Below are 20,000 nucleotides of genomic sequence, written 5' to 3' on the forward strand. Positions count from 1 at the left end.
TGTTCATCTGTAGAAAGTTGTGAAATCCGTCACCCTATGGGAGGGGTGACGTCAAAATTGGTCATCACAGAGTTTGTGTAACACAGGAAGTTGTGAAATACGTCACCCTATGGGAGGGGTGACGTCAAAATTGTTCAACAAAAACATGATATGTCGCATTGTGCAGGGTCAACCGCAACAAACTCAAACCGAGCCATTCATACCTAGCTGTATTTGAGAGACTTATATACCCGACATTTTTATTTCTTATTTTTAGCACAGGTGTAGGAAAAATCATGAACCAAAATGTTATTTATTTTCTAATTTAACATTTTTTTTACAAATATGACCATGGTCTTTTAAACATACAGTGACATTAAACATTGTTATGTTAAAAAAAAGAAAAAAGAAATAAAGCTTTTGTGCACAAATCAGAAAATACATTGTACATTTTACCTACAGGCCAAACAGTGTCTGTTGGCGGCAGAGGGCCCAGCAAGTTGCTATTTTTAGATCGATTAAAAGTTGTCAAGAACAGGCGCTTACATTTGGATGTGTCCACTGATAGTAGGTTTGGTTGTGATCAATCAGAATGATGTAGGAATAAAAATGTATGACAGTTTGGTATGATGACATGTAATTCAAATATGCTGAAATGTAATATTATACATGATATAATATTATTATGGCTGTTGCCATGACCATGAACCCCAAGAAAGGTTTAATGTTATGTAAAATCAAAATACCAAAATCAAGCACCTACTAATCTGGTCAACGGTGCGGCTTGGACCAAAAAAGGATGGACACGCAACTCGCTCAGCCAGCCAGCGCTGCGAGACTTACAGCGGCCAACTTCGCCGCGGCGCGCTCATTGGCTAAGTATTGAACTTGCGTCAAGGCCGATGCGCGTAGATTCCCAGAATGTTTACTTTCGGTTAGATTCTTCGACAGCATTCGCAGAGGTGACTGCCGTATTGTGTACCGCAGTCAGAAGTAATTTATTACTTTTGGGAGTTTAGTAACGTGATATCAGTTTTCAATTGTTCGTTCACTTATATTGCTTTCAGATTTAACACACAAGAAACAGTAGCACGGTTTTCGTTGCGAAAATGTGCATTGGCAGTGCTACGCGATCGAATTGTGTATTATGTACACGCGGTGTTCTTCTCAGGAAAAGACCGAAGCGACATGTGACGTCAGTCGTTCAGCCCGCGAGCGGTGGGATGGGGGGGTTCACATGGTTTGTTTGTTTCAGAACCACACCCATATACACACATTTCACATGTAAACCATTTGTCCGCCCCCTGTCGATATTTATCGACTAAGTTCCTTGTATTAATTTCCATGAGTTAGGGATGACGTCGCTGCATGCTTACTAGACTCTGTTGGAACCTGCTTTTTGACGGGCGCAGTGGCGTGGTGGTAAGGCACAAAAAAAGTCTGTTTACGGTAACATAGGCAAACAAAATAGGTCGGTAGGTCGGAATGTTTTTTTTTTCTCCCAAAAAACATATTTTTAAGTTATTTTGCCAAAAAAACAGACTTTTTTTCTCCCCCAAATGCCAAAAAAGAGTCTAGGGTCGCGCGAAAAAATAGGGTCGGTCGGGATACCGTAAACAGACTATTTTTTGTTGTTGGCCTAAGACGTCGGCCTCCTAATCGGGAGGTCCGTCGGCCTCCTAATCGGGAGGTCGTGAGTTCGAATTCCGGTCGCTGCCGCCTGGTGGGTCATAGGTGGTCGTCTACATTTTTGCTTTTTTTCAATAATCTTATGGTTAGATTTTGCTAAAAAGTTATGTCAGATGATGAATGAACCATGGGGAAAAAAAGTTATAGCAAAAAAAAAATATATGTAAACAAATATTTTATTTTGGGGTAGCGTGACTCACGCTTCCAATATTTTGTTTTCTGTTTGCTGAGAACATGTGCTTTGCCTAAAAATACTGACCAATCAAATTCATGTCACTATGCTTATACTTTATAGCCACGCCCAAACAAGTCGGTTCCTGATTCCAAAAACATATAGATATGATATGTTTGTATCAAAAACACGCTCAGAAAGTTAAAACGAAGAGAGGTACAGTAAAGCGTGCTATGCAGCACAGCGCAACCGCTACCGCGCTAAACAGGCTGGTCACTTTCACTGCTTTTTGCACTAGCGGCGGACTACGGTCATTGTGAAAAAATGCAGTGCGTTCAGTTTCATTCTGTGAGTTCCACATCTTGACTAAATGTAGTAATTTCGCCTTACGCGACTTGGTTAACTTTTAAACTCCCCGACCTTTCCCAGTAGTGTTAAAGACTCTACATAACCTTATCTATCCCTGACATGTGTATGTGCAGTAAGCATGCACAGGTCAAAGAAGTCAGCAAATATGAGACCCGAGGTCTTCTCAGTATCTCCATGACTCTTTACAATTAAAGGCTGCTGAACGGGCCTGCTTTTGTGCACACGTGGACACACTCTTTTCTGGCAGTTCTGCAAAATCATTAACCCCTTATCCTCACCCCTAGCGGCCCGTTCTGCTCTTTTCACCGAGTGGAACGTGCCACGTACAAAGCCAGAGAGCCAGTGACAGCCAGGGAATTGGATGCTCGTTTTGTATCTTGTGTCATTGGTGGATAGAGCTCGTGCAGGGCAGGTTTCGAAGACTTTAAAAAAAAAGGATGGAAAAGTGTGGTTTTGCTGCGGTACGATCGTGGTATTGGCGCATGTGTTGTTAGCAAAGTTGCTGTAGTTGTGGGACAATGTTTGTATGACTTTTAAGTATGGGTATTGGACTGCAAAAAGAGACTTTCCTTGTGCATATTTGGCAGTCGTTTTGGGGAGATAATTGATAGATGGATTCATTCACTCAGGCATTCATTCATTCGTTCGTTCATTCATGCATGCATTCGTGTCTTCATTGATTAATGTCTTCATTCATGCACTAATTCATTCATTCATTCATTCATTCATGCACTAATTCATTCATTCATTCATTCATTCATTCATTCATGCACTAATTCATTCAGTCATTCATTCATTCGTTCAGTCATGCATTCATTCATTCATTCATTCATTCATTCATTCATGCACTAACTAATTCATTCATGTATTCATTCATTCATTCATTCATGCACTAATTCATTCATTCATTCATTCATTCATTCATTCATTCATTCATTCATGCACTAATTCATTCATTCATTCATTCATTCATTCATTCATTCATTTACTCAATCATGCATTCACTCAGCCAGTGACAGCCATACTGTATTCTGTATTGCGGATAGAGTTCACGGCAGGTTCTGACAACTTTGAAGAAAAAAGAAAAAAAGTGGCTCTTCTGCCGTTCGACCTTGGTGCATGTGTGGTCAGACTATATAGTTGGCATAGTTGCTAACAACTGTTTTGGGGCCTTTTCGCTGTGGCTATTGGACTGCAGCAAGTGTACTTTATTTGTGCATATTTTCTTTCTTTCTCTCAGTCGGTTGTGTTGATAATGGATAAATACATACAGTCATTCATGCATTTATGCATTCATGTATCCATTTATTGTAGGGGCATTTATTCATCCATTCATGTTTTGTATTCATATATTCAATACAAGGCAGTTCAACGGTATTGTCTATTATGTTCACAGCAAACAGAAATTTAAGATGAGTTGGCTTGGCACGTTTTAATCAACTGTCAGACGAGCTGATTAGTTTGTTTCAAAAACCAATCAATTTTATTAAAGCATTGCTCTTAGAATTGTAAATTACCTGGCATTGTGCAACGGTAAACTCTTTTGTGAAAGATGAGCTTAGTGTTAGATTTTTTGCGCTTAGAGGGAAATTGCCTTAGAAAACTTTAGATAGTGTCGCTCTGTGAACGAAAAAAACAATGCGTTCGTTTGCTGCGAAGCTGCATTGAAACTGAATAAATAGCGGTGCATTTTGCAAATAAACAAGATGCAAACCAGTTTCACAAAACGATCAATGTTAACAAAATAAAAAAACAAAGAGACTGCCAACGTTCCAAAACAAAAAAAATGTTTTGTCAATAACAATTACGTTCCAACAACCTACCTTTCTTGGTTTTTTTTATCAATGTTAACGTTACAAAATGAGCGATGTTTACTGTGCCTTGCCCTGCCCACTGCCCATGGCTATTTGGAAGTTTGCGTGCTTTGGGAATTGTGGGTGTGGGTGGATTGGGGTAAGATTCTGTATGTCTGTCTGCCTGCCTGCCAGCCTGTCTGTCTATATTTCCGTCTGTCTGTCTGTCTGTCTGTCTGTCTGTCTCTCTGTCTGTCTGTCCGCCTGTCTGTCCGTCCGTCCGTCCGTCCGTCCGTCCGTCCGTCTGTCTGTCTGTCTGCATGTCTGTATGTCTGTCTGTCTGTCTCTCTGTCTGTCTGTCCGTCTGTTTGCCAGATGAATGTGGTGTGTCCTTTACGTGGAATATGAGCATCTTCCATTTGAACATCCACCAACCTGAAAACCGGCACGGTTGGCCTAGTGGTAAGGCGTCCGCCCCGTGATCGGGAGGTCGTGGGTTCGAACCCCGGCCGGGTCATACCTAAGACTTTAAAATTGGCAATCTAGTGGCTGCTCCGCCTGGCGTCTGGCATTATGGGGTTAGTGCTAGGACTGGTTGGTCCGGTGTCAGAATAATGTGACTGGGTGAGACATGTGAGCCTGTGCTGCGACTTCTGTCTTGTGTGTGGCGCACGTTATATGTCAAAGCAGCACCGCCCTGATATGGCCCTTCGTGGTCGGCTGGGCGTTACGCAAACAAACAAACAAACAAACAAACAAACCAAGCTGAACAGTGGGATGTTTAAACTTAATTCACGTCGTATGTGTCCGTCTGACTAAAATAGTCATAACAAAAATTCCCTCTCAGCAATTGAAGAAGCAAAGGTGGTGAGTGTTGACGTATGTTTAAGCGACAGAAAGCTGTTATACAAAGTATAATTTAGGCCAGGTCTGCGTTGATGTACAGGCTTGCTTACACGAAACGGAATCAAGGTATTTCGATAACTATCAGTGGTGTTCAAAATGCATTTTATTAATGTGTAAGTTCAGCGACCATGGCCAGGGAAACGAGCTATACACTTAGTAAAGTACAGGTTACGGTAACCTTCCATTTACCCTTTGGCTGTCCACGATTATGTCCCTTTTCCCCGCCTACCTCCGCTTAAAAAAAGGAAACGGAAAAATATGTCCTCGGACACATAAAAAGTTAATTGAATCACTCCCGCACCCTGACACTTTGAAGCAATTAAACTCCTTTCAGCCGGGTGTAATTGTGTAATTGAAATTCCGTCCATGTTTGCCTCCGTGTCAGCAGTGGCCTTGTTCGTGTTGTCAGTGTGCGGTTGCAATCGGGGGCGGGGGGGGGGGGGGAGCTTGTGGAGACCGGGGGGGGGGGGGGGGGGTAGGAGGAATGCTGGATAATCGGCCAATGCCATTTTGACGGAAGCATGCATGCATTATGCAACCGGACCACTTAACACCATTTAACGCACTGTCAGCAGAGGGAGGAAGCCAGAAGTGCAAGTGCTGCACGTGTTCACCACGTAACGATGCGTGTACGCACACCCGTGCGATGCTTATGTGCCATTTTAAACTAAATGTTTTGTATAAGAAAACGATAACAATAAAAGTGTTCTCGGCAACAACAACAAAAACAGCTACAAGAACAAATAAACATGAACTAGTTTTGACTTTTGTCTTCATTAGCAAAAGAACAACAAGAAGAGTAGACAGAGCAAGAAAATGAAGAACACATAAGACAAGAACAAAGACAACAAGCAAGAGCAGCCGAAGACGAAAGTCGAAACTAGTTCATGTTCATTTGTTCTTGTTGCAGTTTTCTGGTGCGTACATGTGCATTGTTATCTTTGTCTTGAATTTGTGTTGACCGTCCTGCCCAGTGTTCTTTGTCACCTTCTTGTTCTGGCTCTTATTTCTAAGTTCCTACCATAGATCTCTTTCAAATTTGGTGGCCATATTCTGGTACACCCCGGACACAACCTGGTCGATGAGATATTTCAACACGTGCTCTCAGCGCGCAGCGCTGAACCGATTTTGGTTTTTCTCTGGATCCATTCCCAGTAACTCTTCCTTATTCCCCCGTCTGCTTCTTTACCTCTGTAAACTTGTAGGGGTAGTTATTTTTCGATAATGACCCAGCAACCAAACAAATAACGACCCAGCAACAGCCTGAATCCTCGATAGTGCAATGGGTTGAGAGGTTGTTCTGTTTCGGTACTACTTTTTGCGACTGAAAAGTTCCGAACGCTCTAATGTACGAAGTATACATCTCTGGAGCAAACAATACAAGCATACCGCATTTAAATTAAAAACTACAGGCCTGAACACATGAATCTCCATATAAAATCCATGAGTTCGGTTGTTTTCTGAATCTCATCTGCCGTGCCGTCAAGCCGTTCATCACAAGCAATTTCCCAAGGCAAGTAACTCATACTTTGTCTAGCGACAAGAGTAGTTCCCCTTCTTTTCACTCAGTTCCTTCGACAACAGACTGCAATCCGACGGTCAGTTTTCAACAATATTTCATTTAATAAACAGATCACACGCAACCAAATGCACACATCTCATCAATTTAAACAACATAAAGGGGTTTCATACACTATTTTCCCCAGAAAACTGAACTTCATACAGTTTTTAACGTTGGAACACGGGTGCAAAAGTTCGTCTGCTAGTCCCATTTGACGAAAAAACATTATCCTAAGCGATACCAAAACATATATAGAACACACAATATCTGCCTTTGCCGCCACGGCAGAATAACAGCATATCTGTGTACTTGATTTTAGCCCAAAATAGGAAAACTGACAAGAAGTGTTAACAGAATGGAATAATTTGCACGGAACTATACAACCGCGCATTAATCGATCGCCTGCGCAGGTTGACTGGTTGAGAGAATAGGATTCGATCACACTTTCGCAAAAAAACTCCTCTTTTCTTTGAATAACTGAAGAAAGGAGGAATAAAGAGGTTACACACCTCGTCTCAGTGATTATAAAAAATAATGGTCTCAGTTCGCGGTCATGAAAAAGCTCGCTAAAGCTCGCATTTTTCATGATCCGCTAACTTCGACCATTATTTTTGATAATCACTGAGACTCGGCATGTAACCTCTACTTATCTTCTCCAGTGTTTTCAGCGTTTATCTCCCTTCCTTCGTGTGGCGTCAATCCATATTCCCGTTACTACGTTACTATTTTTAGAATGTCACTGCACTGTCCAGAACGCTTTCCTTGCACCCGTAAGTTGTCCTTACTGTAAAAGTGAAAAAGTCGAATCAATTTATAGCCACGCGAAAAATACACTGTCATCTATCTCTAGATATTTATAGATATAGATATACATATACATATATATACGGCTTCTCTGTGTGTGTGTGTGTGTGTGTTTGTGTGTGTGTGTGTGTGTGTGTGTGTGTGTGTGTGTGTGTGTGTGTGTGTGTGTGGGCAACACCTGTGGATTGTAGAGTTCTGTTTGTGATGTGGTCTGGCGGCTTTGGTGTGTCTGTATGTTCAGGCCTTCCTTTGACAAGCCATAACAGTTATTCTCAATCCTGTTTGAGTGGATTTCGCCTTCAAAGGTGATTGTGGTGTTTCGGCACTCGGTTACATTTGGCGTCGTCGACAGCGATGGGACTCGACATGAAATGTTCAGGCCACTGAATCATTTTCGTGCTGTTCCCTCCCAGGTGGAATGACCTAAGCTTGGCGGGTCCATGGTTCGGAACTTTGGGGACAAAGTTCATTCAAAGGGGGTCGAGTGTGACAGGGGGAGACTACCGTCGCCCTTCACAGCAGACTCTGCAGAGTTGTTCGCCTTAGAAGTTGTGGGCTTTCCTTGCATGTACCCGTAAGTTGTCCTTACTGTAAAAGTGCAAATGTCGAATCTATTTATCGAAAAATCCACTGTCATCTATCTCTATATATTTATATATATAGATAGATATATACGGCTTCTCTGTGTGCGTGTGTGTGTGTGTGTGTGTGTGTGTGTGTGTGTGTGTGTGTGTGTGTGTGTGTGTGTGTGTGTGTGTGTGTGTGTGTGTGTGTGGAGGCAACACCTGTGGATTGTAGAGTTCTGTTTGTGATGGGGTCTGGCGGCATTTGTCTGTCTGTATGTTCTGGCATTTGAGAAGCCATAACAGATAATATAGGGCTTAGAAATAAGCTCTAAAATTCTCAATCCCGTTTGAGAGGACTTCGCTTCTCTCAGGATGAACTTTCTTCAGCGTTTCTTAGTCCCACGTTGGTATGCCACTGTCGTCATAATAATCATCATCATCATCATCATCATCATCATCATCATCATCATCATCATCATCATCATCATCATCATCATCATCATCATCATCATCATCATCATCATCATCATCATCATCATCATCATCATCATCATCACCATCATCACCGGACAGTAATACTTATGTATACACGAATGCGCGCACAGCAGAGACAGGTACGTCACTGTCAGCGGGCATTAGTACACTTACTTGACAAAATATACACACACGCCATAACAAATCACTAATACCATGAGTGTATGCACGAATGCACGTGCATTGCATTGACAGTCACATCAACTGTCAGCAGGCCCAGAGACGCACAGCAGGAGACTGACTGTAATCTCCCATGATACCAAAACTCATTTCCCATTTATCGCGAAGATAAAACAAAATCACACCAAACGATCCAGCCGTGAAAGAAAGCGATAAATCTAAATTGAAAAACCGCGCAACGGATAACACATCAACAATAGAATAAATCCCGGGCAAACCCACATTATATTGTTTTCGCCCTTTTCCCATTTTTCCCTATCTCTATCCCTATCTCAGACAAAGTTTTTAATATCCAGACAGCGTTACCAAGGCTTTGGCCCGCTTATTCCTATTCAAAGGGACAACGATGGTGCGACGCGCGTCAAATAATGAAACCTCCCGTTCCTACAGGCAACCGCTGATGCGTCGACAAAACAATAATAATGAAACCTCCTAGTCCTACAGCCAATGCTGAGACGAGTTGCCCAGAGCGGTTCGCCACGGGTCGCTCGCAGTGCGAATGACAAAAAGCCGTTTCTTAGAGCAGAGCAGGAAAGTGCTCGCGAAGCACTCGGCGAGCGGCTTTGGTATATGCTCGCCCACCGCCCGCCGCGTTATGCAAGATGGCGGCGGTGTTTACACTGCGATGCCGTGTAGCGTGTTTCGATCTTCTCGGCGTGGTTTTCGACGTGACCCGAGGGACCCCCCGCTTTTCAAGGTTCAGGGACTACCCCAGCTAAATTTCTCATCATAACTACATTCTCTCTGACGATTTCACTGACCGAATCGTCTACTAGTTTAAGAAGTACAACTTTTTTCATATCTCGCAGCAATCGTGCTTTCTTCGTCGCCATCGTGAAGCGATTTGCCTCGTTGTGAGCCCGTTGCATAGACCAATCCAGAGCGACTTTTCTCTGAGCGGGCTATTGTGATTCTGAGCAACGCATGGCTGCAGCTGATGCGTCGCGCATCAAATCATGAAACCTCCTGTCCCCGAACAGACAACGGTGGTAGTAGCGCGGCAGGCATCAAATAATGAAACCTCCTGTCCCCGAACAGACAACGGTGGTCGTAGCGCGGCAGGCATCAAATAATGAATCCTCCTCGCCTAAGAGTGTCATGGCGGCCGCGTTTCACTGGACTATTATCACCGTTGTTTATACACTCTGTCGACGGTGTGATCTGTCACAGCAGACCGGGGTTTGGGAGTCAGTCTGGGACCATCCATTCGGACCGTTTATTGATCTTTCATAAACGGTTCCCTGTCTCTCTGGCACTGTATTTGTCTGCCCTCATCTCCCGCCCAAAGGACCGCTATTTGCATGGTACCACTGAGCAACCTCTGACCGGGTTCGGGGCAAGTTCGGGGATACTTTGGTTGTCGATGGCTGTTGTAGATTTTGATGATAGTGTCTTTCCTCAAATGTGTTATTTGTATTGTTTAAACTAAATGGATGAGGGTGTCGTCGAGGTCATTTGACCTTGCCAAGTTCAGGGCGAAGTCAAAGCTGAGACTTTGGTGGTTGATGTGGTTGATGTAGAGTGCTTTTTTGTGTTTTGCGAAATTTAATAACGGTGCAATCGAGGTCGTGTGTGTGTGTGTGTGTGTGTGTGTGTGTGTGTGTGTGTGTGTGTGTGTGTGTGTGTGCGTGTGTGTGCGTGTGTGTGTGTGTGTGTATCCTTGGCATTCGATGTCATTAATCCAACAAATAAGCCCACAAATTTGTGGGGCACATTTCCAGTTTGTGGACCACAAAAATAAGCCCACAAATTTGTGGGACACATTTCCAGTTTGTGGACCACAAAATGAAGGCCAAAACAAAATGTGGGGCACAAAATGTGCGCCATAAAAATAAAGGCAAATAAAAGTAGCCCTTAAATAAAATATGAAGCAAGTTTTTGTGGACCATAAAATTCGATTGATCACTTTCCCGAGAAGTCGGTTTTAAGACACAATAAAACGCTCTTCCTTAGTGGAGTACATGAATAGTATTGATGACAAAAAACATGGCGGCCGTCGTGACTGATATTATTGAAAACAATCTAATATTTGGCAGTTCAACACGTCCACCAGAGAAATATACCGACAAAGAAGTTGAAACACCGACTGCCCTTCTGAAAGAATTCAATCGGGATGTGAATGATACAGCTGATTTTGGACACGGTCTGCCTTGAATGGGGAGGTTGGCGACGAATCGCACTGTTCTACACTACTCTCACTGATTTTCAATCATCGGTTTGGATCAACAAGCAGGTAAGTTATTGTTTTTAAAATCCAAGACATGACCATAGCAAACGTGGCCTTTGTAGAACTGAGCAAGATTCATCTGTTGTGTATGTGTGTGTTAATGAGTAACTGGATGTGACTGTGAGTGTGAGTCACAGAGTGTGTGCTTGTTCTGTTCTTTTTTTTACTCAAGTTTAGAAAATGCTTGATCTTTAATCTGTATGCACATAATCAAATGCTGCTGTATCAGTGTATGAACTATGGTTGTAAAAGAATAAACAAAACAATTACTGAATTAGTGAGTGATTTTGCTCTGAATCGTCTGATAGTGAAGTTGAAATAGTACTTATTTCATTTTCAAGACATGTTAATAGTTATGATAATATTGTTATGGTTGTTTTCAGGCCTCCCGAGAAACCAGAGATGATGTGCATCATTCATACAGCTCCTGTCTTCCAGTTCCAACAGTTTACCTTTAAACATGGATGCATACATGTACTGGAGAGATATCAGGATGACTTGGCGTGGTGCTTTACATTACAATTTACAGACTACTCCTGAAGAGTAAGTTACACATTTCTTTACCACTTACAGCTTTTGCTTGTCAAATCTGTATGGTAAAATATATGTAACATTGGGTATTGGTGATGGTAGTCTGAAGCTATAAACATGTACTGATGTAGATCATTCAGCAGTCTTTTGTTCTTTGTAAATTGAATAACAAGTACTTTGTAGATGAAATTATTCATACATGTATTTGAAGATGCATAGTAATACTGTGCATGGTAATTGGTATGATGTACTTTATATACATAATGGTACAAATATCTTTATTTTCTCTCTCCTTCCCATCTTAAAGTTTGTTGCAACCCTATACTCATAAAGTGCATTATACTGTTTGTATGAACATTGAACTATTGTGATGCAAGAAAGTAAAACATGAAATAGCTAGAATGAAAGATTTACTCATTACTGGAATTATTTTAAATACAGTCAGTCCTTTCCTTGGTTCACAATCACAGATCTGGCAAGTTGTTTTTTTATAGTTTTTTTTTTTTACATGGAATAAGAGTTACAATGTAAATTGTAATACCGCCTGTGTACTTGGATACCTACTTCTACATCCAACACCCTGACTGCCCCTGCGCAGAGTTAGAATTTTCTGAATGAATTCACATCACATTTCTCAACAAAACTGTAAGGTGTCAACGCTAAATAGGGAATGTGTGTGGGATGAAGGCTCATGCTGAATTTAAAAAAATAGTAACTTTCCATCACATTCCAAAAAAGCCGCTCACATCAGCAGCATAACAAGATATCATGTCGTTAGAAAGGTTCTTGTGAGGAAGTCTTTTTAATTTTAAGAGGAAAGATTATCTTTTTAATTTTAATGATGAAAGTATATATCTATTATATCCATGAAATAAATGGTTTTCACAGGAAGAAATGATGGCACCTGTAATATTACAGAATAAGGTTTACAGTTTAGTTCATAGTTGTCACTGTCAGTATCACCCCCACCATTCTCCATCCCACTGATCTTGTGAAGAACAAGTATTACCTCCTACCTACCTTCCCGCACCCCACACCCTCTTCTCGATACCCAAAACATATCCCCATCAGTGCACAGCAAAGTCTGGATGTGCTCAGTAATACATTTTCTGTATTTTCCAGGAAGTGAGGTGCCGAGATATGACGTGCAGGCAGCTTGCAGAGTAGTGCCTGGCTTTGCTGCGGATGATGATCAGATTCAGTCCATTATGTGCTGACGGAGCTACCAGAACTGCTTTAATATAGTCCATCTGAATATGCTGACACTTACAGAGGTTTTCTGTTGCCTTTGTGGTGAAATGAACATGTAACACATTAACAATAACATTCTACACAAATAATGTGTGGTGCGATGTGGATCAAAGGGTACATTTTGACTTATAAATGTAAGTTGTCAATTCAACTAAATACAGGTAGTGTTTGGTATGCAGATATTTTCTTACAGCAAACAGCGGTTTGTTTGTTTTTACTACATAAAGTGATATTATCTTAGACTTTTATGTTGTTTGAGTGCTTTAAGTTAAGTTGTTCACAGGCAGTATTTTACACACAGGCTTAGCTTTGGGAGATGTGTGTGTATGTTTCGGTCAATGCGTGTTCATGTATAGACTTTGTTTGCAATATTAGAATTTAGATCTTTTAACTGCATTATGCACATGAAATGTGTTAACCCATGAATTTTTCTTCCTTTGAATCCTAGTCAGTACTTTATCTTGTTTAAGATTTTCATTGATTCTGTTTTTGGGTCGTTCTGGTGCATCCTGGATGGTTCAATTCATTCTTATGTTGTGCTGAAATGTTGCTTTTGTAATACAGTTTGCCAAGATTGTGTCTTTCACTTGGATGTGGTGAACTTATTTTTTAAAGGCCTGCTCTGCCTCATTAAAACACTTCACCTCACTGTGTCAGACCTTCATCAGGCTTTTTGCATGGGATAAGAAAATCCTTCCACTTGGTCACATAGCTAAAGTCAGCACCCTGACTTCTTAGTGTGGTGATGTCTTTTCTTATTAATTTATTTCCCCCAAAAGGTATGAGTTTTAAACAAAATTATGTCTTACAGCTACAGTGGAACCCCCCTTTTAAGACCTCCAAAAATCTGAGAAAATCAGGTCTTAAAAAGGAGGGGGTCTTAAAATGGAGGTAAAATTTAAAATTTACAGAGGTTATGAACAGAAAGTCTGAGAAAACAAGGTCTTAAAATGGAGGGGGTCTTAAAAGGGGGGTTCCACTGTATGACTATTGGGGATTATGTGTTTGTAAAGATAGAGCTGAGAATCCTACACCGAATTCTGTGCATAGAAGGCGGCCTGAATCTTGACCCACACTGCTGGCATGACCTTCATAGCTGCATTCAACGCTTTACTTTTACCCTGGTAACTTTACGGTTGCTCTCTCTGGATTGAGCATTTTTTATTTCAACCAAGGGGAAAAATTAAATGCCTCTGTAGAGAATCGAACCTAGGACCTAGATTTTCAGGCAGATGTCCTAACCACTACGGTAGTTTTTTTTATTGTAAGATGGATATATATATGTCTAGCGGATGCAGCTACATGTACAAATGTGCCAAATTAGAACTTGCATTCTCAGCCTATAATCTTGGCCATTCATGCGAGTCGAGTACTAAATATTGTGAATGCATGTGAGACTGCCTTGTTTTACTTTTGTGAAATGTGTGAACTCACTTTGTTTACATCTTTGTGTTAATAAATGCAGTTTATCAGTTACCTCTGTTTGTTTCTTCTGCAAGTATGTCAAATTGCCCACACACACCCTCATGCGCACACACACACACACACAAAATCAGATCTCAAGTGTAAGTATTCTTTTTGCAGTTTTATTTTAATGCCCATAATCAGTCAAACAAATATATCATCACACTTCGTCACTTGCACCTAAGCTTAAAAGTAGCAGTCCTGCATACATATGTAATGTGTAAATGTTTCAGGTCACCATCTGTCCTGGCTTGAACATGCAATAAGAACACCTCTACACAAACACATGTACAGTCAACCGGCTAGCTGCTTCCCTGAAAGGCATATTTTTCTATGAATTAATCGATTTTCCGCAGACAGCAGCCAGGTAGTGGATCTTTAGTATATGTCCAAGCAGACGGTTGATCTTAGTACAACACATCAAGGAAATATTTTTTAAAAACAGATCCAACATCTAATCTTCCAAAGTTCATAATCAATAAAGAAGAAAGGTATGTTACTGGAACCCTTTATTTATGATTTAAGGCAATGTGCGGCAGTAAAATTACCAAACTTAAACTTGAAGAATACAGTCAAGGAATAACTTAGTTTTCTGGGTAGTTATTGAAGTGACTTATTAAAATGAATGAAAACATTGTGGATGGATATTGACGGCTGTTGCGATGAAAACGGATTTCTAGAAAACGGCTTTACAGCAACATCATACATCAGAAATTCATAATATTTGGCACAAGGATACACATGTATTATATCTACAATCATATAGAACGTGTTTGTTTTTTTAAACAACTACAGTTGAATTTAAATTAATTATTGTAATGAATCTTTCTTTCTTTATTTGGTGTTTAACGTCGTTTTCAACCATTCAAGGTTATATCGCGACGGGGAAAGGGGGGAGATGGGATAGGGGAAAGGGGGGAGATGGGATAGAGCCACTTGTTAATTGTTTCTTGTTCACAAAAGCACCAATCAAAAAATTGCTCCAGGGGCTTGCAACGTAGTACAATATATGACCTTACTGGGAGAATGCAAGTTTCCAGTACAAAAAACTTAACATTTCTTACATACTGCTTGACTAAAATCTTTACAAACATTGACTATATTCTATACAAGAAACACTTAACAAGGGTAAAAGGAGAAACATAACCGTTAGTCGCCTCTTACGACATGCTGGGTAGCATCAGGTAAATTCTTTCTCGTCCCAACCAATATGGGACTCCCCCTAACCCGCGGGGGGTATTGTAATGAATATGCAGTGAGAAATTCGTTCATTCTTATGACAAAAGATATCAAAATTCAACTGTAGTCTGTTGTAAAAAAATCGTTCTATATGATTGTTGATACGATACATGTGCATCTTTGTGCCAAATATTAGGAATTTCTGATGTATTATGTCGCTGTTAAACTGTTTCCTAGAAATCCAATGTAACGACTGTTTCCATAGCAACGGCACTCTATGTCGATCAGTATTCACAATCCTCCGAAAGCGGCGTATGGCTGCCTAAATGGCGGGGTAAAAACGGTCATACAGGTAAAAATCCACTCGTACAAAAACATGAGTGTACGTGGGAGTTTCAGCCCACAAACACAGAAGAAGAAGAAGAAGTATTCACAATTGTTCTATTTATTTTTATGTCACTTCCCAGAAAACCAGGTTATTCCATGTATTCTCCAAATTCAATTTTACTGCCGCACATTTCCTTAACAAAATGTAAGATTTACTGTACTTTGACCGAGCAATTTTTGTAAGTGGACAGGCCTTAGTTTTATTTCGGTGGCATAATTCAATGCGCTTCGTCAAAATGTCTTGAACTGAAACCAAAAGCAGATGCAAGACTTATGGTCAGTTGGAGTTGTCTCCCGTACTCCTAACTTTAATGTGCTGCAGACAGGTGTGCCCAAACAGCCCATATCACAAACGGTTTGAAATTCCCGAAAACACAAGATCCGCACTGCACAACTTCAGTGCACAAATACGCGAGAGTGCTCGGTCGCTTTTTGAAAATGTGTATCTTGAGAGAAAAATATAGAATAGTGCGCTGTCCGAAGGAATAGAGTTCTTATAGGACAATGACAGCGCTCAGTTCAAAACGATAGGACATGATCACATCTGACCGCCATGCGGCTATGTGAATCAGACATCTGAGCCTTTCAATCCGTCTATGTCGGACGCCTGACGACATCCCCGAGGCTTTTAAATGAAATAAGACCATACGGGCACTAATAGTTGCATACCAAAAATGAACTGCCTCAAGGCTCTCTATGCAGAGTGGTATCTTTTTAAAGAATACATTCAGGTACAGCTTCTTCGAAAGAAAAAATAAATGCACCGCAACCACCAAAACATCTACCTCACTACAGAAAGCAGTCAAAGTGTTGATTTTTGGTCTGTGACCAAGTGGAGGGATGGTCTTATCCCATGTTAAAGGTGAGGACAACTTTTTAAATGAGGCGTAGTGGGCCTTTAAAACATTGACACAAATTTACAATAGCAACAAGTTGTAAAGCTCAGTACAACCAATACTGAGTGGACATTTACTGCCGCTGTTGCTGTAGTTTCCCCATCGATCACAGCTGGACCTGGATAGCACTGCTTTTCATCCACATTCACTGGCCAGGTCTTCGTCATCTTCTGTCCCTACTGACAAATGAATGACAAAGGAACTGATCTTAAATTCAAACACAATGACAAGAACAAGTTTTAAGTATGAGTAAGGAGTAAATTGTGTTTGTAACTGACACACACACACACACACTAAACCCACATAAATGCCAAGAGCGTAAACATTCTAATTCCCTGATAGACAAGTTCCAATGCCTACTTTTTAATATGAAATATAGAAGACACATTCCCTGTCAGCGCTTGCTATCAAATTCAAAAAGCAAAGCAAAGGTCTGTAACATCAATATGCAGGGCTAGAAAAATCTGCAGGTATTATTACTATTAATGTCTGGCAGCTCTCCTGACTGGCCAGGGAAAATCAAACACACACACACACACACACACACACACACACACACAAACACACTTCGGTTCTCACACACAAACACACACCAACAGTCAGAATGTAACCAGAACTTGAGACTGAGAGGGAGCATAAAACACAATATGATCATGTAGCAGAACTCTTACCTGAATTGCCATTAGCATGAAATATTTCCCATTTGAGTCTTGACAGCCTCCCGATCATGAAGGAATCAATCTGCTTCTTCCACTGTGCCGGATCGATGCCAACCTGTAATATATAATATTGGCTGAAGTAACATTCCTCTGAGCAACAAATTTAAAACAGTTAGTTGACAGGACAAGTAGTACTAGGAGCTACATGCAGTATGATATTTAGCTATGTGGAGGAACAACAAACACACTGTCCACAGAACCAGATGAATTTACACACTGCACCCTCCCCCATAAAACAACAACAACAAAAAACGACAACAGACGACCAAACCAACATTAACGCTTGATTCTTATGATACTGTGGACAGTGGCATTGATATCTTTCTAGAATATAAAATTGTATAAGTCCTTTTACATTTAGTGAAGTTTTGACTGAATCAGTGAACTGAATCTGTTCACATAGACTGATAGAGTGACAGACATACAATGTAGACAAGTTGATGTGTGCATATATACATGCATATTACATAACATGTATATATATATATATGTATGTATAACATGTATGCATGTGTGTAGAGCACAAAGGAAAAAAATAATAGAACTTGACACACAGTTTCACTGAGAATGAGATATATCCTGACAGTGAGTGAGTGAGTGTTTACAGCAATACATTGTACTTTATTAAACTTAAAGGTACACACTGAAAGTCATGCGCTTCTAGTATTAAAAATGATTCTAATACTGGAGGAACTGCATGATCATCTTACTGGTGAAATAAAGCTAAGAGGTTCGAGCAGTTCTGTGGTTTGGACTCTTAGGTGTTCATTATTTTATTATTATCCCTGAACATGAATTATAACAATAAAATGAAAACACTCTTCCAGTCTTGCTCACAGTCACACACACACCTCCATATGAGTTATTCTGACCAGAACTTGAGAATGTAAGGGAGGGGAAGGAAAAAACACACTGTACATCATAACACTGACAGTTGTACATAATAAAACCTCTTCGCCTTACTCTTACCTGATTTGCGGCAGTGGCATCAAATATTTTACTTCTGTCAGTGACAGCCTCAAGATCATGCAGCAATCGGTTGGCTTTTTCAGCTGAGAGGAGACCTTGAAGTTGAACATACTAGCTCTAGCTCTCTTCTGATTGATGCCAACCTGCAAGTAAAATAATTGGGAACGGCCGATCAGAAGGTTACCTATTTGAGTATTTCAAGTTAGACTCAATCTTTAAAAACAAAAAGAATTTATAAAATATTATGATCATGCACCTTGAAAAGAGGTTGCAAAAACGTGGTAGTGATAATCTTCTTCTTCAAATTAATGAGAAAATCCCTGTACAGGGCAACTACGTGTTGGTTCAGTGAACGATACCTTGCGCCTGTGGACTGACAGTCACAGTGACACTGACAGTGACTCGAGTGAGTCGAAATGACACCTGTTGCAACACATACTACCATAAACCCACTCTCAGTTATGAAACGAAACATGGAAACTTACCTCTGGTTAATATGCAAAGGTTCGCCCGTCCCAATTCTCTCGCATTAGCAAACACCATTGCCATTGGAGATTCTGTCCAACCAGATCGCCTTCGACCGCCATTAACTAAAAACCGAAACGCAGTAGGTCTGAAAACCACGCTCAACGTCCAAAATAAGGAGGAAAAACAAGTCGCGTAAGGCGAAAATACAATATTTAGTCAAGTAGCTGTCGAACTCACAGAATGAAACTGAACGCAATGCCATTTTTCAGCAAGACCGTATACTCGTAGCATCGTCAGTCCACCGCTCATGGCAAAGGCAGTGAAATTGACAAGAAGAGCGGGGTAGTAGTTACGCTAAGAAGGATAGCACGCTTTTCTGTACCTCTCTTCGTTTTAACTTTCTGAGCGTGTTTTTAATCGAAACATATCATATCTATATGTTTTTGGAATCAGGAACCGACAAGGAATAAGATGAAAGTGTTTTTAAATTGATTTCGACAATTAAATTTGATAATAATTTTATATATATTTAATTTTCAGAGCTTGTTTTTAATCCGAATATAACATATTTATATGTTTTTGGAATCAGCAAATGATGGAGAATAAGATAAACGTAAATTTGGATCGTTTTATAATTTTTTATTTTTTTTTACAATTTTCAGATTTTTAATGACCAAAGTCATTAATTAATTTTTAAGCCACCAAGCTGAAATGCAATACCGAACCCCGGGCTTCGTCGAAGAGTACTTGACCAAAATTTCAACCAATTTGGTTGAAAAATGAGGGCGTGACAGTGCCGCCTCAACTTTCACGAAAAGCCGGATATGACGTCATCAAAGACATTTATCAAAAAAATGAAAAAAACGTTCGAGGATTTCATACCCAGGAACTCTCATGTCAAATTTCATAAAGATCGGTCCAGTAGTTTACTCTGAATCGCTCTACACACACACACACACACGCACAGACAGACAGACACACATACACCACGACCCTCGTCTCGATTCCCCCTCGATGTTAAAATATTTAGTCAAAACTTGACTAAATATAAAAAGAGCCCAAAACATTTTTTTGGACAAAAACACTGTTTAAGCCCCACAAATATTTGTCCTTATTTTTTATGAAGCTTAATTTGTGCCCCTTATTTTATGCTCCACAAATACAGTTTGTGGCCCACAAAACCAAAATGTGCCCCACAAAAATAAGCCCAAAAATTTGTGAGGCACATTTCGCGTTTGTGGCCCACAAAAATAAGCCCAAAACATGTGGGATTACTGACATCGAATGCCAAGGATATGTGTGTATGTGTGTGCGTGTGTGTGTGTGTGTGTGTGTGTGTTGATGTTGGTGTTGTTG

General features: G+C 40.5%; 1 protein-coding gene and 2 long non-coding RNA genes across 8 annotated transcripts in view; 1 reads left to right on the forward strand and 2 right to left on the reverse strand.

The window, feature by feature from the left end:
- LOC138961517 (adhesion G-protein coupled receptor G6-like) overlaps positions 1–20,000 on the reverse strand; it is a 437,302-nt gene that overhangs the window by 10,042 nt on the left and 407,260 nt on the right. The window lies entirely within an intron of this gene.
- Positions 10,206–14,038, forward strand: LOC138961490 (uncharacterized). Its single transcript, XR_011454203.1, has 3 exons — positions 10,206–10,786; positions 11,164–11,323; positions 12,434–14,038. It is a non-coding gene; the product is annotated as an uncharacterized lncRNA (long non-coding RNA).
- On the reverse strand, positions 14,135–18,794 carry LOC138961489 (uncharacterized). The gene is made up of 4 exons (XR_011454202.1): positions 18,662–18,794; positions 18,177–18,319; positions 17,160–17,262; positions 14,135–16,667 (listed from the first exon to the last, which is right to left on the reverse strand). It is a non-coding gene; the product is annotated as an uncharacterized lncRNA (long non-coding RNA).

This window comes from Littorina saxatilis, linkage group LG3 (assembly GCF_037325665.1).
Source record: "Littorina saxatilis isolate snail1 linkage group LG3, US_GU_Lsax_2.0, whole genome shotgun sequence".
NCBI classification, from domain to species: Eukaryota; Metazoa; Mollusca; class Gastropoda; order Littorinimorpha; family Littorinidae; genus Littorina; species Littorina saxatilis.